Below are 21,777 nucleotides of genomic sequence, written 5' to 3'. Positions count from 1 at the left end.
TCTGTTTAATTGGGGTGATTGCCAAAGAACAGATTCTTTTCAATGCATGAAATGGATGGAAAATACTGAATTAATGGCATGCTAATAGCTATGAAAAATCTGCTTCAGTGTTTGCATCCTATTGACGTGTTTTACTGCTCAAGTAATGCTTTTAGCTCGATTCAACTTCTTGCTGTGTGGCTTGTCATGGCTGCTAAACAAGTCTCTTACATTCATGTGATTTATTGCTTTGCCTAAAGTGCTTATTATTAAAGGAATTTATTAAATAAAAGCAAATATCTCCCAGCAAAATGCACGCCTCGGGCCCCTAACTGAAAAACTGAATTTCCATTGGGAAGGATGTGTGTGTGTGTCCCAAATGAGAAGAAATCTGATGCATCCAGTTTGTTTTGATCTGAATTGCATCCCACCTTAACTGAATGCTGTTGCCTTGGGAAGAAGGGGATTTGCTTGGCCTTTCCTGCTGGCCTGCACCTTGAATCCAGTGGTCTGAGCGACATGGTTTCATCAATTGGGAGTAGTGGGACAGAGGAAGAGATGATAGTTGGAGCTGGCCAGAAATTTCCTGATGGAATAGTTTTCCATCATAAAGTGTTGATTTGGCAAAAGTGAAACATTTCATGGGACTGCATCGATTTGTGTCAACATTTTCCTTGAAAAAATATCAAAATATTTTAGTTTTGAAAAGGGCAAAGTGCTTCACTTTGACTATCGTCTCAACTTTTATATTATATGATTATATATATATATATATATTATATATTTTATTTCTTAACAGTCAAAACTATAGTTGAAGTCAACCACTTCGATAAGGTCATTTTGATATTTCTAAAAAAAATTTTTTTCAACTTTTCATTGCAATCCATGACTAAAGGAAATTTTGAATGTCAGAATTTCCCACAAAACAGAAATTCTGAGCTTTGAGCAGTTCTAATGATGATGGAAGCAGCAGACAGCAAACGGAAGTGAATAATATCTGAAATGTAACTGAATCTAATAGATCACATTCATCCCTAGTGTAATTCTATTGATAACAATCACCTGATGGTCTCTCTAGTCACCTTATCTGCTCTCCATGTCTTAGCAATTCCAATTTCATATGATACTTAGTTGTGGAAGTTTTAACACTGCTGTGTGCCCAATCTGCTTTAGTTTACTGAAACTGTGTGGGTTGCTGATTTACATGACTACATTTTCTCTTATGACTATGCCTGGTTGATGGTGGCTACACAAATGGTGGTATGTATGAAGTAACAGAATACCATTTTAATTTCTTCCTTGTTTTCCATGGAGACAGTAGCCCAAAATTGAGTGCCTGAGTTTGATAATACAAGACAGCAGGCTAGATTACAGGAACTAGTGATGTAAATCTATTGTATGCTTGGCAAGTTTTAAGGCCGGGGGCGGGAAGCAGGGGGGAGACAGTGAGCATAATGCAAGGGAGTGAGGCCTCCGTCTTGGAAAAGCAGGAAGAGATTTCAGGGAGGGAACTAGGTCCTGAACTAACTACATACAAAGGTGCAGGGGGTGAAGACAGAGCCTTTCAGACCCTACAAAACCTAGAGGCACTTGGCCAACAACCCGCTCCCCCCTTATTCTGCAGCTTGGGGGAACTTTTGCAAGCTACAACCAGCATCATCACCCAACGCTGAAAGTTGGATTCAAGTCTTTTCTCTTTTGCCGTATTACCATTAGAGGAGCTTGTGGGCCTGAAGTGCCAGCAACACATGGATGAAACCCAGCTCTACATCTCCCGAATACCACAGGCAAACAGTACAATGCCTAGCAGATGCATTAAAGCTAACTGGCTGAAACTGAACCCAAGCAAGGCTAGTGATGCTGGTAGGAAATGAAGTACTTTGAGGAACTCATCCCCTTCATAACACCCCACAGATTGCTGTCTGTTTACAGCATTGAGTCCTGTTGGACTCTCCATTGCAACTGGATGCCAAATATCCACATCAGCCAAAAACACCCACTTCCACATATAGATAGACAGAAAACTATGTCCTGGCTTTTCAGGCTTGAACCTGACACTTGTGACTCTCACACTCATGGCCTCAAGCCTTAATTACTGCAACTCATAACATCTAGGAATGAAACCAGACAGCCTGGAATCACTCCAACTGGTGAAGTCTGCAGCAACCAGTCAGCTAAACAATGCAAGTTGCAGTGAGCACATAGCTCCAGTGCGCCACTTTCTGCACTGACTCTCCATCAAACAGAGTCTAATTCAAGGCCTCTCTCCTGATGTGTAAAGTTCTTCATGGGCTTCGCCCTAGCTACCTGAGAGACCAGTTTTCTTCTCATGACCAGAACTTCCCACAACCACATTACATTGGAATTAGGCAACTATTGTCCTGTAAGAGAAAATCATGGATGTAAGAGACAGGACCTGGACTAAGGCTTGGTCTACGTTTAAAAGTTAAGTCGACATAGCTATGTCGGTCAGCGGTATGAAAAAAACCCACCCCGACAGACATAGCTCTGCTGACATAATCCCCAGTGTAGACACAGCTATGTCGATGGACTAATGCTTCCATTGATGCATCTACCATCAGTCAGGGAGGTGATGTTCCTACACCAATGGAAAAACCCCTTCTGTCACTGTTGGCTATGTCTACACTATGGGGTTAAGCCAGCATTGCTACAAGGACCTAGCTATGCTGGTATAGTCTCTATAGTGTACTGTAGATATACCCCAAGGCTATGCAGTTGACTACATGAGGCGTAAAGAATGACCACCAACCTCAGTGGATTCAGAAATAAAAGCAAAACTGATTTCTTTCAGATTGACTTTGTCAATAAGAATGTTTCTCTTCCCTTTTCCCCCCACGTGCATATTATAGGCACAATCTCTATGATCAATGCAGGCTTTTATTCCTAGAATTGGAAAAGAAAAAGCGAGAGAGTGTGCGTTTGTTATTTTTTAATACTTGGGGGGTTCACACATGCTGCCAGAACCAAGGTCATTTCAGTAGAAACAAAAATTAAGATTTTAGCAGATGTGAAGTCAAAGAAACACGAATGAGAGAAATGTTTTAAAAATAGTAATACAAAGATTTACAGAGCTTGGAGAGGAGAAAGAAAGTTAAAGGATTGAAAAGAACATTAAAATTATCAAGAGGCGAGGCGGCTAGGTGGACTGAGCTGGGGAGTGAGATGGAATTATGTTTGAGGATGAACTTCCTGTCCCAGAAATGCTCTTCTGCCTTCAAGACATTTAGCAAAAGGAAGTTGAGAGAAAGCCACAAGTCTACTTGATCAAGTCAGGCACTGTGAACAGGGAAGAGCCATTAAAGATGTCAAATTATATGGACAAATTAGAATCACCAGTGTGCATATTAGTCCAATACAGAGGAAGGATCCCTGTCCCAGGATGCCCTTTAAGAGAAGTTGAAATCCCAGTTCTAACCTCTGCTTAGTTTTCCCCAATCAAAGGAATTTTGGGACTTGTAGGCCAGGTGCCACTAAAGTTGTGGGCCTGAGAGGATGTGGTATTAAGGATAGCCATTTTTCTCATTGGCAGAGAGAGCACCTCAGCTGAGGAGTTGACCAAGACCTGGACCTGTAGTGCAGTTCCCAACTGAGATGGAACTGGGGAAGAAGCTTCTGGAAAGGCTGTGGAAAGATACCTAAAAGGCAGGCAGACAGGAAAACTGGAGGGGGGAAGGGGAGGGATGTGGCGAGAGTGAAATGGACTACTGGAGGCTGAAGTGGATGGCTGCCTCAGACTGTTTAGGGTCTTGGGATTGCCTTGATCGGAGGAGGCCATGGGCTACCCTACACCTCATTTGTGAGCTACTTGATGCAATGAACTTGTTCCTCCTGTGCCCGAGGGCTAAAAGGAATGTTGTAAGCCCCTGGGATTGTGGGATGAAAGTCTCACAGACCTAAAGAGGGATCTGTGGCCTGCGGAAGATGAAAAATGATTTGTCTGGAGAGCTAAACTAAAGCTGAGCGATGGATAGCTAACAGGGAAAATGAGACATAGCTGCCACCTGACAGCAGGAGGTATGTGACTTTTGCTCAACCACCAAGAGGGTGAAAATAGACAAGATCAGAGGACTAAGAACATAACCGTGTAGGTCCTGATTGAGGCAGATTCTTGGCACAGAAGGAACCATCACCAGAGAATGAGTGCTTAGAAAATGCAGCACTGGAGAGTGCAAGAGGCAGGCAGGAGCCTTTCTAAGAACATTTGGTCTTTAGAACTTTTTTATTGATTTAAGTTAACTGTATGATTAAATTATTTTAAAAATTCTATTTACAGAAACTCTGAAAGGCTCCTTTACCTTGTGTATGAATTCAGCTGCTGAGCTGCATTTTGTGTGTCTCACACTACATAATGAGAGTTAGCTTCCTATTGAGCGTTACCAATAAAATACCAGGTCACATTGTCAGACACTAGCTGTGTTAGTCATAGTTATTGAACTAGTGGACCAATGGTGTCCATTTCTAACAGTTTTTTTGAAAAATACATATTTTTAAATATGATAATGAAATGGGTTGTGTGTGTTTAATTGTTGCCCTCTGTTGGATAGAATCAGCACTGCTCAACTGTGCGTCACAGACTCCATACTGCTAATAGCCTTCTTTAGCTCAAGTTGCAGGGACCTGTACTTTTGAAGCAGGGGCATCTTGCTCTGTTCACACTGTTGCAGTGAAGTGAATGTCCATGATACGCAGCATAGTGACAACTATAGTGCCCTAAATTGCCAGTGCTGTCTTAAAATCTTTAGCAAAGTTAAAATAACTCATCATTAAGATCTTTAAGCAACTGAAAATTTCCATCAGTCCTGCTTCTTTTACCATGTTCTATGTGTGTACTGAACTATTGTATGTGGCTTAACATATTTTGGATCACAATCATTTGTGCTGGTTTAAATGTTTACAGGGAAGATGAGAGAAGAGCATGTTCTCATTCTGTTTCCGTAGTTTGAGTTTCCCCTGCAATGAGAAGAACAGATTATATTGTACTTTAATCTTTTTTTCCTAACTTTTGTGTTTGCTTTTCAAGCAAACAGTAACAGTTTATAGGTCACAAAAGGGATACCAGCAAGTGACAAACAGCATGTCTTGATAAATATTTGTCAAAACTCGAACACTTCCAAGTTTTACAGCCTCTAGGACACGCAGCACAAATAGATGGTAATAGTAGGAATGTTCAAAGTAGGAGGGAGTTAGTCACTTAATTGCCATTTGTGCCACAGAAAATCAGCCCTGGGAGTTTATTTTAAATACCAGGTTATGAGTAAAACAAGGCAAAATTTTTCAGCCAAAACTTTTTTCACTGAAAAATGTACATTCGGGTTGACTGAAACATTTTAGGGGTTTGTCTAATTTGCCAAATTGTTTTAGGCAAAAAATAAAAATAAAAAAAAAGTGAAAAAGATGAAAATGTTTCATTTCAACAGGGTCAAACCACAACATTTCAATATTTTTATTCAAAATTACTTTTTGAAAGTTACTTCCATTTTATTAGAGTTAAATATGTTAAAGCTCAACCGAAGAAAAAACATCTCATTTCAGAGCAAACAAGATATTTCGTTTGAGCTGGAACAATTTTTTTCCCCAATTTTTTGGAAAGAGCCAGTGAACTGACAAAGCAGCTATTTGCACAGCTCTAGCGGGATATGAGCTCACACACTCCTGACCCTATACAAGGGACACCTAGGTAACCTGACCCACTTAGCAGCCACCACAAAGAAGCCCAGAGAAGAGGAATATTGTTCTGTGCAGGTATGTTTGGAGCGCTCCAGATACTGGTTTGGAAACTTTGTTTTCTTCTTTCTCTTCATAGGTGGCCTCCCCTGGAGACTGGAAAGCAATAACTCCATAATTAGAAGAAGAGAAGGAACCCTGATTTAAATTGAAAGCAAAAGCATACATTATTATTCTGCTAAGGTTACACATAGAGGGAACATTCCACTCCCACCTCCTCAGGTGCATATAGAGCACATAGAGGGGCACAGTCTACCCCTGACTCTTCAGGTGTGGAATGCCCCTGTTAGCAACACCTGCTTGTTTTGCAAAGGAGAGGTTGAACCAGGGCAGTGATGCCATGGTTCTCTAGTCCCACTTGGCTTGGACTTCAAATAAACTGGGCTACATGCTGTGGGGTAGAAGTAATTTGAGGGGAGTGGTGGAGCCAGATCTGCTGCAGTGTGATCCCTCTATTCTCCTACCACTAAAGGGGTATACTAGGGTGCAGAGGCAGAGCATCACTGAGGAGAGGATTTCTTTTCTCTTTCCCAGCACACTGGTGAGAGTTCAGATTGGAGATTTCCTCAGAGGGCCCAATAGTGTAATGAGCTGAGTGCCCTCAACAACCATTGATGTTGGCTGGCTGAGGAGCTGGCTGGATTTTTAGTGTTTATTTTCAATAAGTCTTGAAGCACGTGGGAAGTTCCAGAAGACTGGAAGAAAGCTAATGTGCCCATTTTTAAAAAGGGTAAACGGGATGAACCGAGTAAGTAGCCTGTCAGCCTAATGTGGATCCAGGACACGATAATGGAGTGGCTGATATGGGACTTGATTAATAAAGAATGAAAGGATGGTAATGCAAATCAAATGGGTTTATGGAAAATAGATCCTGTCAAACTAACTTGATATCTTTTTTAATGAGATTACAGGTTTGGTTGATAAAGGTAATAGTGTTGATGTAATATACTTAGACTTCTGTAAGGCATTTGACTTGATATCTCACGACATTTTGTTTAAAAAACTAGGACAATATAAAATTAACATGGCACACATTAAATGGGTTAAAAACTGGCTAACTAATAGGTCTCAACATGTAATTGTAAATGGGGAATTGTCATCGAGCAGATGTGTTTCCAGTGGCGTCCCAAGGTCTTGGCTCTACATTATTTAACATTTTTATCAATAACGTGGAATAAAACATAAAGTCATCATTGGTAACGTTTGCAGATGACCCAAAAATTGGGGGAGTGGTAAATAATGAAAAGGACAAGTCGCTCATTCAGAGCGATCAGGATCTCTTGGTTGACTGGGTGCAAGCATTTTAATACAGCTAAATGTAAATGTATACAACTAGGGACAAAGAATGTTGGCCATACTTACAGAATGGGGGACTCTATCCTGGGAAGCAGTGACTCTGAAAATTATTTGGGGGTCATGGTGGATTAGCAGCTGAACATAAGCTCTTAATGTGATGCTGTAGCCAAAAAAGCTAATGCAATCTTGAGGAATCATGAATAGGAGTAGAGAGGTTATTTTACCTCTGTATTTGGCACTGGTGCGACCATTGCTAAAATACTGTGACCAGTTCTAGTGTCCACAATTCAAGAAAGATGTTGATAAATTGGAGGGGGTTCAGAGAAGAGCTATGAGACCCATTAAAGGATTAGAAAACATGGTTTATAGTGATAGACTCAAAGAGCTCAGTCTATTTAGCTTAACAAAGAGAAGGTTAAGGTGTGATGTGATTACAGTTTGTAAAAGTATCTACATGAGGAAAAATATTTAATAATGCACTCTTCAATCTAGCAGAAAAGGTATAATATGATCCAATGGCTGGAAGCTGAAGCTAGACAAATTCAGACAGGAAACAGAGTGAACTTTTTGACAATGAGGGTAATTAACCATGGGAACAATTTACCAAGGATCATGGTGGATTCTCCATCACTGACAATTTTAAACTCAAGTTTAGATTTTTTTTCCCAAAAGATATTCCCTAGGAATTATTTTGGGGAACTTCTATAGGAGGTCAGACTAGATGATCACAATGGTCCCTTGTGGCCTTGGAATTTAGGAATGAGAGCTGAGGGTGTTCAAGGATCTCACAGAATTGGACCCTAAAATAACAAATAGCTTCTGGTGCGAGTGCTATCATTCCAGCACTGTATAAGGAATGAAGTTCTGGAAGTTTGATTTGTTTTTCTAGAGTATTGTCTGTACACTCCACTGCCTCTTCCAAACTCCTCCTACGAAGTTCTGCTGGATTCTGCCTCCTAACTGAACAGCTCAGCTGTCCTCTTTTTCTTTTATATACATACACACGTTCACAATTTATCTTAGAACTGATTTTTTAAAGTAATCTATTCCTCACATATTTTAAACACTTTACTTCTTGGTGGTTATGTTCAAAATGTGTATTTCACATCACCTCGTACATTTTTAGACAGCTAGCAGAGTTAGGAATAAATCATTCTGAGAACCCAAGGACTTAACACACAGGTTTGCTTTGTTAGAATGTTTCAAAAGAGACATGCAGTAAATTATCGTACTTTATATTTGCTATGAAATGGATAGAACCATGATAGAAAAAGCACAGCAATTTAAGTTTCAACATCCACATATATCAGTTATGGTTGGTAGGGGCCATCTTGTGGTAATGTTGTTGAATACTTCTTTAAAAAAGGCTCTGCTTTAAATGGATACTGTTACGTTTAAAATCTTAACTGAAAAAAATATAATTATCTTATGTTGCTGCTAATACCTTAGACTGTTAACAGACAAAATGTACTACTTGATCCCCTTTGAATTCAGATCAGATAATGAGTCTGTGGGTTGAAAACGCTGCATGGTAATGTTTAAATTCCATAAAAACTTCTTTCATTGAGTTGAAAAAGAAAACAAGACATTTCTATTCATATAAGTTTTATAAAACTTATATTTTTAATATTTCAAATTTGGGACCTAATTTGCCTAACAATGTCCTTTTAAGAATAGTATGCATGATTAATGTATTTTATAAAATATATGGTTATCTATAAGAATTCCATGGAAAAGAGAAACTAATATCTGACTACTTACCAAACTTTTTGTTTGTTTGTTTGGACCATTGTCCACACATTGGATGATATCCTAGCTCTACTGGAAGCAATGCCACTAACTTCATTTGGGGCCAGAATCCATTAGTTTGTTATTGCAGTGTGGCCATTTCAGGGAATGAAAATGGAGACCTTAAACCTGAATGAATCATTGATGTTGTGATGATGGTAGTTCCGGTGTTGCTCCCTCTGGCAGAGCTAAGACATCTGCAGCTCAGTTTCCTTTGAATCAGAGTAAGCCAATTAGTATTGTAATGTGTGTTTGGAGAAAGGACAGGAACCCAGGCAAGTATGCTCATTCTCTCTCTCTGGGCTAATGAATATTTAGTTTTACGATGTGGAACAGTTTCAACAGCAGAGATTGAGAGAGTTCCATAGCCCAGTGGTTAAAGCACTCACTTGGGCTATGGGACAGACTGTCTCAGGCCCCAACTCTGCCTGATTCACTGCAGGGAACTTGGGTCTCATCCGAGGCTATAGGGTATAAAGAGGGTGCTGGTGGTTGGCAGCACTGCTACCAGTGGTGTCTTGTGAATGACATTTCTAAATATCATTTGCTTTTAATGAAAAAGCAATTAAATGCCTGAAATAAAAATGAAATGGAAAAAAAATGGGTTTGCCAAGAAAACTAAAAAATGTCTGCTTTGGGTTGATCCGAAACAATATTTTAAGAAAAAATATTGGTTTGGACACAGAAATTAAAAGTCGATTATTTGCACAGCTCTACCTGTAAGTCATATCTATCATTCAAGTATACTGTCCTCAGCCTTTTAAAGGCTGGCTCACTATTTAAAATCTGCCCAGCATTAGCAATTTAAAGACACTTTAAAAATATCAGATTTAATATCCAAGTTTTTGGAAAGTATCCATTTTCAGAGCAGATCTTCTAAGAAAAATTAATCCGTTACCTAAAATAACTTCTAGCAATAAAATGTTTCAAGAGTGACTCAAAAACAAGACAAGAAATAAGGAAAAGCTACCTACGAAGAACACCTTACCCTGATGCTATGAAAAGCGATTAGGGAAGTCAATGGATGACTTTGGAGACTGGTAATGGGAGACAGATGTCCACACAATTAAACATTTGAGAAGCCCCAGCCTAAGAGTGATTGTTTTGTAGCCACTCCCCTTCTATTAATGATTGTACAGTGGTTAAAGTAGATTGAAAGAGGAGGAGCAACTCTCATTGCACTGGAGAGGAGGAGTTTATACGGGAGCACTTCTCAACCAAGACTGGGAGAGGAAGAGAAGCTCTCCCTCTGCTTTTAGCAGAGGAAGAGCTGTGCTCCCCTCCTGCACCCTATTCCCTCCTTGGTATAACAGCTGCAATCACATAACATCCCTGTGGGAACTATAGCAATTTCTTACATGGGAAAAATAATATTAGGAAAGTAAACGTATTTTTATCTGTCTCTTGATGCAATTTAGCAGCAGGAAACAAGAAGGGCTGGCACAATGTGACCGGCCTGCTCCCCATGGGTGATGTCGTGGTGGGAGTCTACTATAGACCACCAGACCAGGGGGATGAGATGGACGAGGCTTTCTTCCGGCAACTCGCAGAAGTTACTAGATCGCACGCCCTGGTTCTCATCGGAGACTTCAGTCACCCTGATATCTGCTGGGAGAGCAATACAGCAGTGCACAGACAATCCAGCAAGTTTTTGGAAAATGTAGGGGACAATTTCCTGGTGCAAATGCTGGAGGAACCAACTAGGGGCAGAGCTCTTCTTGACCTGCTGCTCACAAACCGGGAAGAATTAGTAGGGGAAGCAAAAGTGGATGGGAACCTGGGAGGCAGTGACCATGAGATGGTCAAGTTCAGGATCCTGACACAAGGAAGAAAGGAAAGCAGCAGAATACGGACCCTGGACTTCAGAAAAGCAGACTTTGACTTCCTCAGGGAACTGATGGGCAAGATCCCCTGGGAGAATAACATGAGGGGGAAAGGAGTCCAGGAGAGCTGGCTGTATTTTAAAGAATCCTTATTGAGGTTACAGGGACAAACCATCCCGATGTGTAGAAAGAATAGTAAATATGGCAGGCGACCAGCTTGGCTTAACAGTGAAATCCTTGCTGATCTTAAATACAAAAAAGAAGCTTACAAGAAGTGGAAGACTGGACAAATGACCAGGGATGAGTATAAAAATATTGCTCGGGGATGCAGGAGTGAAATCAGGAAGGCCAAATCACACTTGGAGTTGCAGCTAGCAAGAGATATTAAGGGTAATAAGAAGGGTTTCTTCAGGTATGTTAGCAACAAGAAGAAAGTCAAGGAAAGGGTGCGCCCCTTACTGAATGAGGGAGACAACGTAGTGACAGAGGATGTGGAAAAAGCTAATGTACTCAATGCTTTTTTTGCCTCTGTCTTCACAAACAAGGTCAGCTCCCAGACTATTGCACTGGGCAGCACAGCATGGGGAGAAGGTGACCAACCCTCTGTGGAGAAAAGTGGTTCGGGACTATTTAGAAAAGCTGGACGTGCACAAGTCCATGCGGCTGGATGTGTTGCATCCGAGAGTGCTAAAGGAGTTGGCGGATGTGATTGCAGAGCCATTGGCCATTATCTTTGAAAACTCATGGCAATTGGGGGAAGTCCCGGACGACTGGAAAAAGGCTAATGTAGTGCCCATCTTTGAAAAAGGGAAGAAGGAGGATCCTGGGAACTACAGGCCAGTCAGCCTCACCTCAGTCCAGTCCCTGGAAAAATCATGGAGCAGGTCCTCAAGGAATCAATTCTAAAGCACTTAGAGGAGAGGAAAGTGATCAGGAACAGTCAGCATGGATTCACCAAGGGCAAGTCATGCCTGACTAATCTAATTGCCTTCTATGACGAGATAACTGGTTCTGTGGATGAAGGGAAAGCAGTGGACGTGTTGTTCCTTGACTTTAGCAAAGCTTTTGACGCTGTCTCCCACAGTATTCTTGCCAGCAAGTTAAAGAAGTATGGGGTGGATGAATGGACTATAAGGTGGATAGAAAGCTGGCTAGATTGTCGGGCTCAACAGGTAGTGATCAATGGCTCCATGTCTAGTTGGCAGCCGGTATCAAGTGGAGTGCCCCAAGGGTCGGTCCTGGGGCCGGTTTTGTTCAATATATTCATAAATGATCTGGAGGATGGTGTGGATTGCACCCTCAGCAAGTTTGCAGATGACACTAAACTGGGAGGAGAGGTAGATACGCTGGAGGGTAGGGATAGGATACAGAGGGACCTAGACAAATTGGAGGATTGGGCCAAAAGAAATCTGATGAGTTTCAACAAGGACAAGTGCAGAGTCCTGCATTTAGGACGGAAGAATCCAATGCACCGCTACAGACTAGGGACCGAATGGCTCGGCAGCAGTTCTGCAGAAAAGGACCTAGGGGTTACAGTGGACGAAAAGCTGGATATGAGTCAACGGTGTGCCCTTGTTGCCAAGAAGACCAATGGCATTTTGGGATGTATAAGTAGGGGCATTGCCAGCAGATCGAGGGACGTGATTGTTCCCCTCTATTCAACACTGGTGAGGCCTCATCTGGAGTACTGTGTCCAGTTTTGGGCCCCACACTACAAGAAGGATGTGGAAAAATTGGAGAGAGTCCAGCGGAGGGCAACAAAAATGATTAGGGGACTGGAACACATGAGTTATGAGGAGAGGCTGAGAGAACTGGAGATGTTTAGTCTACGGAAGAGAAGAATGAGGGGGGATTTGATATCTGCTTTCAACTACCTGAAAGGGGGTTCCAAAGAGGATGGTTCTAGACTGTTCTCAGTGGTAGCAGATGATAGAACAAGGAGTAATGGTCTCAAGTTGCAGTGGGGGAGATTTAGGTTGGATATTAGGAAAAAAATTTTCACTATGAGGGTGGTAAAACACTGGAATGCGTTACCTAGGGAGGTGGTGAAATCTCCTTCCTTAGAAGTTTTTAAGGTCAGGCTTGACAAAGCCCTGGCTGGGATGATTTAATTGGGGATCGGTTCTGCTTTGAGCAGGGGGTTGGACTAGATGACCTCCTGAGGTCCCTTCCAACCCTGATATTCTATGATTCTATGATTCATGGGTCATCAGAAGGTGCTCCGAGAAACCCCAATGGTCCATGGACCAGAACTGCTAATACAGAACTTTTCTGTTCTAGACTGATAACTTGTATCCAGCACAGGTAAGAAGTAATCAAAACATGTGTTAAGGGATTAACTGATTACAGTTTTAAAGTACCTACATGGGGAACAAATATTTGATAATGGGCTGTTCAATCTAGCAGAGAAAAGAATATCATGATCATGGCTGGAAGTTGAAGCTAGACAAATTTTTAACTGTAAGACTAATTAACCATTGGAACAATTTACCATACACTGTGGTGGATTCTCCATCACTGGCAATTTTAAAATCAATACTGGATGTTTTTCTAAAAGATATGGGCTAGAAATTATTTTGTGGAAGTTCTATGGCCTGTGTTATATAGAAGGTCAGCCTAGATGATCCAGTGGTCCTTTCCAGCCTTGGAATCTATGAATGTGATGTCTAGTGGTCCATGTGAAATGAGATGGTGATCTCAGGGTAGGTCCCAGTGGATATGTGTTTTAAATAAAGAACAGCACTACAGCTAGCAATAAATGACAAGTTTATTGGCAGTGTCTGCAGAGGGTCAAGGATTAAATGGACCATGGAGACTGAACTGTCCTGTCACTCCTAGAAGGGTCCTGTCAAGTCAGGGTTAGAGCTGATTAACTTGGAAGCTTGTTTTGTTGCTATCAGTGAGAAGCTCTTGGGATCTCCTTGTCAAAAACTCTGCCACAAAACAGAACGGAAGGTGAAGATGATTACTCTGCTTCTGGGATTTCACCCCTCCCAACATTGCTAATTCATTCCTACCAGATATGACTTATCCCTGAGGCTCATTATATTTTTAGCCTTTAAACTGGACAATGTTGCACCAAATAGCAAATATTTAAAAATAAATTCTCAGGAAGAACACCCAGGATCACACAGTCACTCACCTTTCCTTCCTGTGAGCACAGGTAACCCTTATCCATGGGCCTTGTCACAGACTAAAGGGAAGTATTTATTAAGCTATTGCTAGCTTATTAGTAGCTGGTCTGCAAAGAGATAGGCAACTTCAGACTCTAGGTGTGTAATTCCGACAACTTTCACCAGTGCTATATTGACAAACAATAATTAGAAAGGAAGAAAAGCAACGGAGTAGGTCCCCACCAAATAATGGGGAAAAAATACTGCAGGATAAGCTGAGGGGGGACAAACTGACTGTTCACACATACACACAAAATCTAAACACTTGGCACCAGTTCTCAAAGATGTCAATGCCACTGTGAAAATCACTGAGTGATCTATACAACTGTGAAGAGTGAGTCAATACACCAGCCTTCAGTGTGCTTCCTGCCAGTTTGGTAATAACCACTGTGAGTGATAGATGGGAGGTCTGGGAAGTAAGGAAACTTCAAAGACTGTTATGTTGAGCTGTGATACGTATTACAAACAAATATCTCTGAGACTCTTGTATCTATTTAAAAATGTTATATGTATCTTTGTGAGCCAGGGATTGTATTCTGGCTCCATGGGGGAGAGTTACAGAGCTTCTTGCAGGAATTAAAATCGCTGCAAGGTAATTATTGCAAAACTCTGTACAGGTAAACAGGTTTGGGAAGGACCACCCCACTGGGGCAGGAATTTGCATATACTCAGTCTGACCATATACTCAAGAGGCCCAGCGGACAAAGAATGGAGAATTGGAAAGGGGCAGTCCAAACTAATTCAGGACAGACTCACGCTGGAACAAAGAATTGACAAACTTGTGTACAGATCTACTGAGTCTAATGCAGTATAATAGCTTTGTGTGCGTGTGTGTGATATTACTCCCTCCCTTGTCCACCCCAGATGCATGGGAATTCTTGAAAACATGGCAAGCTTAATGTGCATGTAGACGGTTTATTGTTTTATTATATGTTTTGTCTGTAATGATTTTGTCCTAAATAAATGTACTGTGATTTGTGAAGACTGGCTGGTCACTAGTAAACTCGGTCATTGTCTCTGGGAGATAAAAGGGCTGCAAGTGCTTAGGTAACCTCAAATTTGCTAAGGTTATCACAGTGAAGCACAGGAATAATTGCAGCCTAAATCCCCAGCCTGGGGGGGAAATATGTGAATTCTCAACCCAAGGTGATGACTAGAGGCCTGAGATGTAGGTGGGGCTGCCTTCAAAGGGGCTATGAAGGGGTCAGTGGTGCAGTTACCCCAGAACTGTGACACACATTCTGGCTAATAAACTCCTCAGCCTCAGAGCTCCTTTGCCTTAATCATTTCTGCCTTCTGCTCCAGAGATCAGTTAGCCTCAGAGATTTATTTTGTAAACAGAAAACACCCTCAAGTTAGAACTGCAGAAAGTAGAAGTTGAATCAAGAATATAAATGTATCACATTACTGGATCTCACCAGATGGTGCTATTGCTAATAGTTGTGTTGAGTCTCAGTGAAGCAATCCAGAGATACCCTACAGTGTATCAAGCTGTCAGTGAGAGAACCACCAGTGAGCAGCTGCTCAGAGTGCTCTTAGCTCACATCAGACCTACTCCTGGGGTGCTAAGGAGACATGATCTTCCAATGCTTCACATCTCCTCCCTGTACCAACAGGGCTAATTAAAACATTAAGTTTCATTAATACTTTTTCTGGGTTGGTGAAAGAACCTTCCAGGTTACAACCCTATCATTTTAGCTTTTGTGTTCTTCTGAGGGAAGTTTTTGGAAATTCTGGTTGGCATTGTGCAAGTTTGAGAGGAAAGCAAACTACTGTACAAAAGGATTTTTAAAAATATGTCATTCAAACTTGTCAGTCATAACTCACCAGCCTATTGTGTAGCATATTAGCAAAACTTTTTGGAATACCCCAGAATTCACTTTGCAGTCAATAGAAATGTTATGTGAGGCGAAACCAAGAGCATGTTGTCCAAATACTTACTGAAAGCTATTGCTGATAAATTTCTCTATAAGCAGTCTGTACTAGTTAACCAGCTGCAAATCCTAAAGATAAGATTGAAGGTCAAAATGTCTAAACCTAGTGATGATGACGATGTGCTTCCTTCAAGCTCCCTCTGCCAACACATACAAGCCCACGCTAGATCAGAGCCCATTGGTAATGCAGAGGGACAAAAAAATGAACATATTTAGAATACAAGAATGAAGGTGGCAAGCTTACCATAAAGTAACAAGGTAAATAATCAAAACAGCTGAATAAAAACATAAAATAAGAATTTATTATTTATGGCCCAGTGAGAGAGCTGGGATTAGAAGTCTGTCATGAGATTCCAGAAGTCTAGTTCTAGCCACATTACTTCTCTCCACCTCTGTCTCTGTGCTCTGTCCACCAGTGTTTTACACTGACTTTTTTTCTTCTGGAGAAATCTGCATCTACCCCTGCATCTACATCAGGATGCTCTGTGATGCCTTTCTCATACATGAGAAAAGAGCCACAGGATTGCCTAAGAGAAATCACCTATGGCTCAAGCTCCTCAAGTTGAATATTACTGCAATAGACACCGCAATCTTGTTATGTCTGAAGACTCAGCCTGCCTTAGAAAACTGTACATGCTCAACAACATGCTCCTGAATTCCCCCCTCCACAGATTTTTCTGAGATAAGGATGGGTCTTAGCACATCCCCCCTTTCACTGAGAAACAGAGCTATGGCAGTTTAACTGCCACTCAGTGAGCATTCCCTGGTCCCTCTCAGCCACCCCTCCTGTATATTGGCACATTCATAGAATCATAGACTATCAGGGTTGGAAGGGACCTCAGGAGGTCATCTAGTCTAACCCCCTGCTCAAATCAAAGCAGCACCAATCCCCAATTTTTGCCCCAGATCCCAAATGGCCCCCTCAAGGATTGAACTCACAACCCTGGGTTTAGCAGGCCAATGCTCAAACCACCGAGCTATCCCTCCCCCTGACATTGACAGAGGCTCTTCTTCCTAGAGAAATAGAGGAACTGGGCAGCCATCTAATGTGTTGGCCTGCACCCATCTCCTGTCAGGATGCCTGAAGAAATTGTGTTGTTCAATAAAGGGATCTGCTGCCGCCTCAGCGCCTCCTCCGCTGACCTAGGAACTGCTGCTGCTGCTGTCAGAGGGAGCTGCTTCATGGGGTGACTGGTGCCAGGCTGCTGGGATAGGATCAGCTACCACTGGAGCTGCCATCCTGAAGCCATTGCTACTAAAGGACTGCAGGCACAGACACTGCAGAGGGAGCTGCATGATGAGGCATTCAAGAAGAGAGGTACTGAGGAAGCCACTACCAGTGAACTAGAAGGTATTTCAGGGAAAGTTAGGCTGGAGGAAGAAGGAGCTGGGAAGTGGGAGGGGGAAACAATAAGGCCAGAGCAGGAACCCTGGCTAGGTGAGGAGGCCAAAATGCTTGCCTGGGGACTGCAGCTAGGGTGACCAGATGTCCTGATTTTATAGGGACAGTTCCAGTATTTGGGGCTTTTTCTTATATAAGCTCCTATTACCCCCCCACCCCGTTCTGATTTTTCACACTTGCTGTCTGGTCACCCTAACTGCAGCCCCCTATTTATATGGGGGGAGGCTCCTAAAAGAGCCCCAGCGTTAGGTAAATAGGAGAAGCTAAGCCAAGGAGGGGAGTTAGTGGGTACTCACCAGGAGCAGGGAAGGGAAATGACTACGCTTGGGATACTAATAGCAAAGCATCAGGGACTGGCTGGGTAGCTATCGGGAGGTAGGCGTGGAAACAGTCTGCGATAGAAAGTTTACTAGAAGTGACCTGTCTCCACTCTCATTCTCCACTGCCCTCCCATCCCTGCAGCTGCCTTTATTACTCCCCCATCCCAGTGTGTAATTTTCCTGTTGAGTTTCTGTTACCTGGCTCATCTTCTCCTGTGCTCAACCACTCCTTTTATTACCTTCCTCAAGAGCACTTTTAGGAGCCACTCTTTCTCCCTGCTGTTTCCTACTGCCTGTACAAATAGGAGGCCTCCAATTTGTAGAAGCTCATTCATAATTTTGTGTCTTATCCTGAATTGTTGGTCACAGTCTGGCAGCTTGAGCCAAAGTGCCAAGGAGAAAGAACCAACCAAGACAGAGCCTAGTATTAGCTGTGACAATGTTGTGACGGACTGACAATATCTCATAATATCCCAAACAAACCTTAGGGAATTAAGATAGACCTTATTGAATTAAATTAATCCACATTTAGGGTTAATGGCTTTGGGGTACATTGTATTAAAAATTCAATTGTGTGTGTGTTATTGTGGCACTGTATGCACCATCTTTAATAGGAGGGGAATGTTACTGTACTTCCTCTATCAGCTCTTTGAAGCCTTGCCCCTGGAGAGGTTCACATATACTAGTTCAAACTGGATTCTCTGGGGACCAACAGACAAAGAAAGGATTTTTGGATAAATGGCCTGATTTTAAACTGGCTCAGGGCCTTATTCCTCATCCAGCAAACGGACAGAACCCCTGGTCCATGGAAGGTAGGATTGGAAAGCCTGCACCTATTGAGGCCCCATAAGGCTAGGTGTGCATTTGGAGCTGAAGCTGTGATGAACTTGCAACCATGAGGAATGCCCTTGGGTTGGAATTTGGAGGACTGCTCCTGCCAAAGCCCATGTTAGGGAATTCCAGTAAGCTTATGAGAAGGTTCCTTTGTTGATTTTAATGTGTTTTTTCTGTAATGCTTTTCCCTTAAGAATAAAATAGGCTAATATAGAAAGAACTGTTTGGTAACATATACTGTAGCAATTATACCTAAAAATAACAAGGAGTCTGGTGGTACCTTAAAGACTAACAGATTTATTTGGGCATAAGCTTTCGTGCAATGCAATGCCCCTCTGCCATGTACATTGGCCAAACCAGTCAGTCCCTACGTAAAAGAATAAATGGACACAAATCGGACATCAGAAATGGTAACACTTCTGGTAGGAGAACACTTCAATCTTTCTGGACATTCTATAACAGATTTAAAAGTAGCTACACTTGAACAAAAAAACTTCAGAAACAGACTTCAAAGAGAAACTGCAGAACTAAAATTCATTTGCAAATTTAACACCATTAATTTGGGCCTGAATAGGGACTGGGAGTGGCTGGCTCATTACAAAAGCAGCTTTGCCTCTCCTGGAATTGACACCTCCTCATCTATTATTGGGAGTGGACTACATCCACCCTGATCACATTGGCCCTGTCAGCACTGGTTCTCCACTTGTGAGGTAACTCCCTTCTCTTCATGTGTCAGTATAATAATGCCTGCATCTGTATTTTCACTCCATGCATCTGAAGAAGTGTTTTTTTACCCACGAAAGCTTATGCCCAAATAATCGGTTAGTCTTTAAGGTGCCACCGGACTCCTTGTTATTTTGTGGATACAGACTAACACAGCTACCCCCTGATACTTGGCAATTACACCTGTTAATCATCTCTGAAGAGAAAGCAAGTAGGTTTGCTTGGGTAGCCTGTCTGCGATGGAAATAATAGTGAAAGCAGAGAACTGTGCAGCCTGGAAATACCCTGGTCAGAAGGGAGTGAGACGTGGTGACAGCCGGAAGTCTGAGAGTGCCCTTGCTAGACCAATGAAGGGAAATACAGATGCAGTTGCCCTGAACTGTGACAGAAGTGTCTTCAGCTGTGGAAGAAAAATGGAACTAAGAGAAGGACTGTCAGAAAGTAGGAAGGCAAATACGTGCAGATGGGCCATATGTGGACTATATCTAGATGAATATCACGCCAAAGTTATTTGCTGTGAAGTGTTGGACACTGAAAACCTCACCCCAATCCCTCCAGTTAATTTGAGACCAAACATTCTTACTTGAAAAACAAGCATGTGATTTTTTTCCTGCACAAGTTTACAGAGCAACATAGCCAGAAACAAAAGTGCAGCCAGTGTTCAAAAGCTTTGAAGACATCTCATCTTGAGAGTCTCTACATCACAAAAGGAGAGAAATATCATTATAGGGAAGAGTTTCTTTTTTAATCTAATAACAGAAGCGGCATCAGTGGCATCTGATGTCAAGACTAGCAAACAGTGGGACGTATTAACATTGTTAGACAATAGAGATTTAACAAGACTCTCCAACATTGCTGAAAATATGAAATAACATGCTCCCTCAAGTTTGGGGTAGTCATTTAATTGTAATACAGCTTGACTAAACATTGATTTGCTTTCCACTGTAAACCTTTCCATCTATGTGAGATATGCATCTGATGGCAAAGTGCATGATTTTCTTTTTGTCAATCTCCCAATCTACACAAGTAAAAAGTAAATGTTCTCAAATATTGAATGGATATGTGAAGGGGAGTGATCTTAAATAACAAAATAGTATCAGGTTCTTCATGCATGATGCATGAGCAGTCAGTGGGAGGCATAGTGGTCTGGTTACATGTACTATTCTGCTGCCCCCATGACTGTTGAATACACCAAGAAGCCGTCGCTATTAAAATGCCAACACAATAGAGAACTCTTATGGAAGTTCTCAGTGAAGATAGTTAACTTTATCAAAGCTGATGTTGCACTCTAAATGGGCAGAATAATACAAGTACAGAAACATTTACTTGGGAAACTGAACAGATCTTTATTGTAGTACAACTGAAATCAGCACTTAGAGTAACTTCTTTTGATGACTCCTTAGCCTTAGTGTTCCTGTGCTAACCTCTTTCGGTGTAGATCCAAATTGTCATTTATCCTGAATGCTCTTTGGATTGGACTTCTCTGCACACCCATTATAGTGAAGTCTCCTTGTCCTGTTTAAGGGTCTAGGCATTCTCTCACACCTTTGCTAATACCAGTGTTTCACTGAGTTTCTCCCCTCAAAATCAGTTGTTCCTGCACCCATCCACTCATTCTTTTCAGCTTGGTACTGCTAGTCTTCCAGATGGGAGCCAAAATTAACAGTTCCCCATCATGATCAAGTTTGGAATGATACCTCCCATATCAACTTTCTTGAATCCATGTAATGTAACATTGTTTTAAATATGATTCTTATATGAATATCACTATGCATAAACATCAGTGCAAAAATATAGCCTGATTCTTCTATGACCCTATATCAGCTCATTAATTCCCTAACTTTTGCTTAGCAGTCAACACTGCCAGCTTCTCCTTCATGTTGAAGGTCACTGGCTTTCATGAGGGAAAATGCTAACACTCTCTCTGGACATCATTCTGAAATGTATTTTGTCAAATCACTCATTTGTGTGCTCACATGCTTTGATTACCTCTTTTACCTTGGACTACTGATCTACTCATCCAATACTTTCACTCTAATGAATGAACCTAGTTTGAGTTTGCAAGGGCATTCTGTGAGCGTTCAAGAAAACCCTGTAGACCTGTTGAATAAATGAAGAGAATATTGATGCGTCTCATTTCGGATGATTTCCTCTCTGAGGCCAATGAATGCTTTCCACTCTAAGTAGGGGGGAAATGTAGTCAAGAACACTCCTTTCTTTGGAAAGAGCAGCTGAGAGAATTAGCAATTCTTTCGCTCCTTTCACTCAATTCTTTCCATTTTTTTTTTAAACAGATGATGATCTCTTGCAACAAAATGTTGAAGACCACATTCAACAACTGGCCCTGAAAGAGTTCTGGCTGCAGCTAAGGGAAAACATCAAACATTTGTAGATCAAGCTTTGAAAGCTGTATTGGCTTTCACCTCAATGTACCTATGCAAGAGTGGATTTTCAGTGCTTAACACAAAATACAGGTCCAAATTGTGAACAGGTTTTGGCTTGAGATGGAAACTGAGCATGATCTCCCCCAGTATCTCAGAACTGAGTTCAAGAAACCAACCAGACGTATCCCATTAAATATACATTTTAATGTTTAAGTAGTGTTTTTTTTTTTCTGTGCACCCACTCACTGTAGCTGCCATATGGATGATATGATTCTAAATCTGAATGTAACTGAGGTGAGAGGGGAAGTGGTCCATACCACAAAAATGTTTGGGGACACTTTGCTTCACTGAAAATGTGAAATGAAGTTTACATGCG

The 21,777-nt window shown here is 41.7% G+C and overlaps 1 long non-coding RNA gene across 1 annotated transcript in view; it reads right to left on the bottom strand.

Annotated features, from left to right (window-relative positions):
• LOC114019347 overlaps window positions 1–18,512 on the bottom strand; it is a 45,155-nt gene extending 26,643 nt beyond the window's left edge. The window contains exon 1 of the long non-coding RNA XR_005224081.1: window positions 13,774–18,512. This is a non-coding gene — a long non-coding RNA (uncharacterized LOC114019347). The remainder of the gene's footprint in view (window positions 1–13,773) is intronic.
• Window positions 18,513–21,777: the final 3,265 nt, after the last annotated feature.

The sequence above is a fragment of the Chelonia mydas genome, chromosome 1 (genome assembly GCF_015237465.2).
Source record: "Chelonia mydas isolate rCheMyd1 chromosome 1, rCheMyd1.pri.v2, whole genome shotgun sequence".
In the NCBI taxonomy this organism is placed as follows: Eukaryota; Metazoa; Chordata; order Testudines; family Cheloniidae; genus Chelonia; species Chelonia mydas.
Note: the sequence above shows the minus strand (reverse complement) of the source record. Positions and strands in the feature narration are given on the sequence as shown.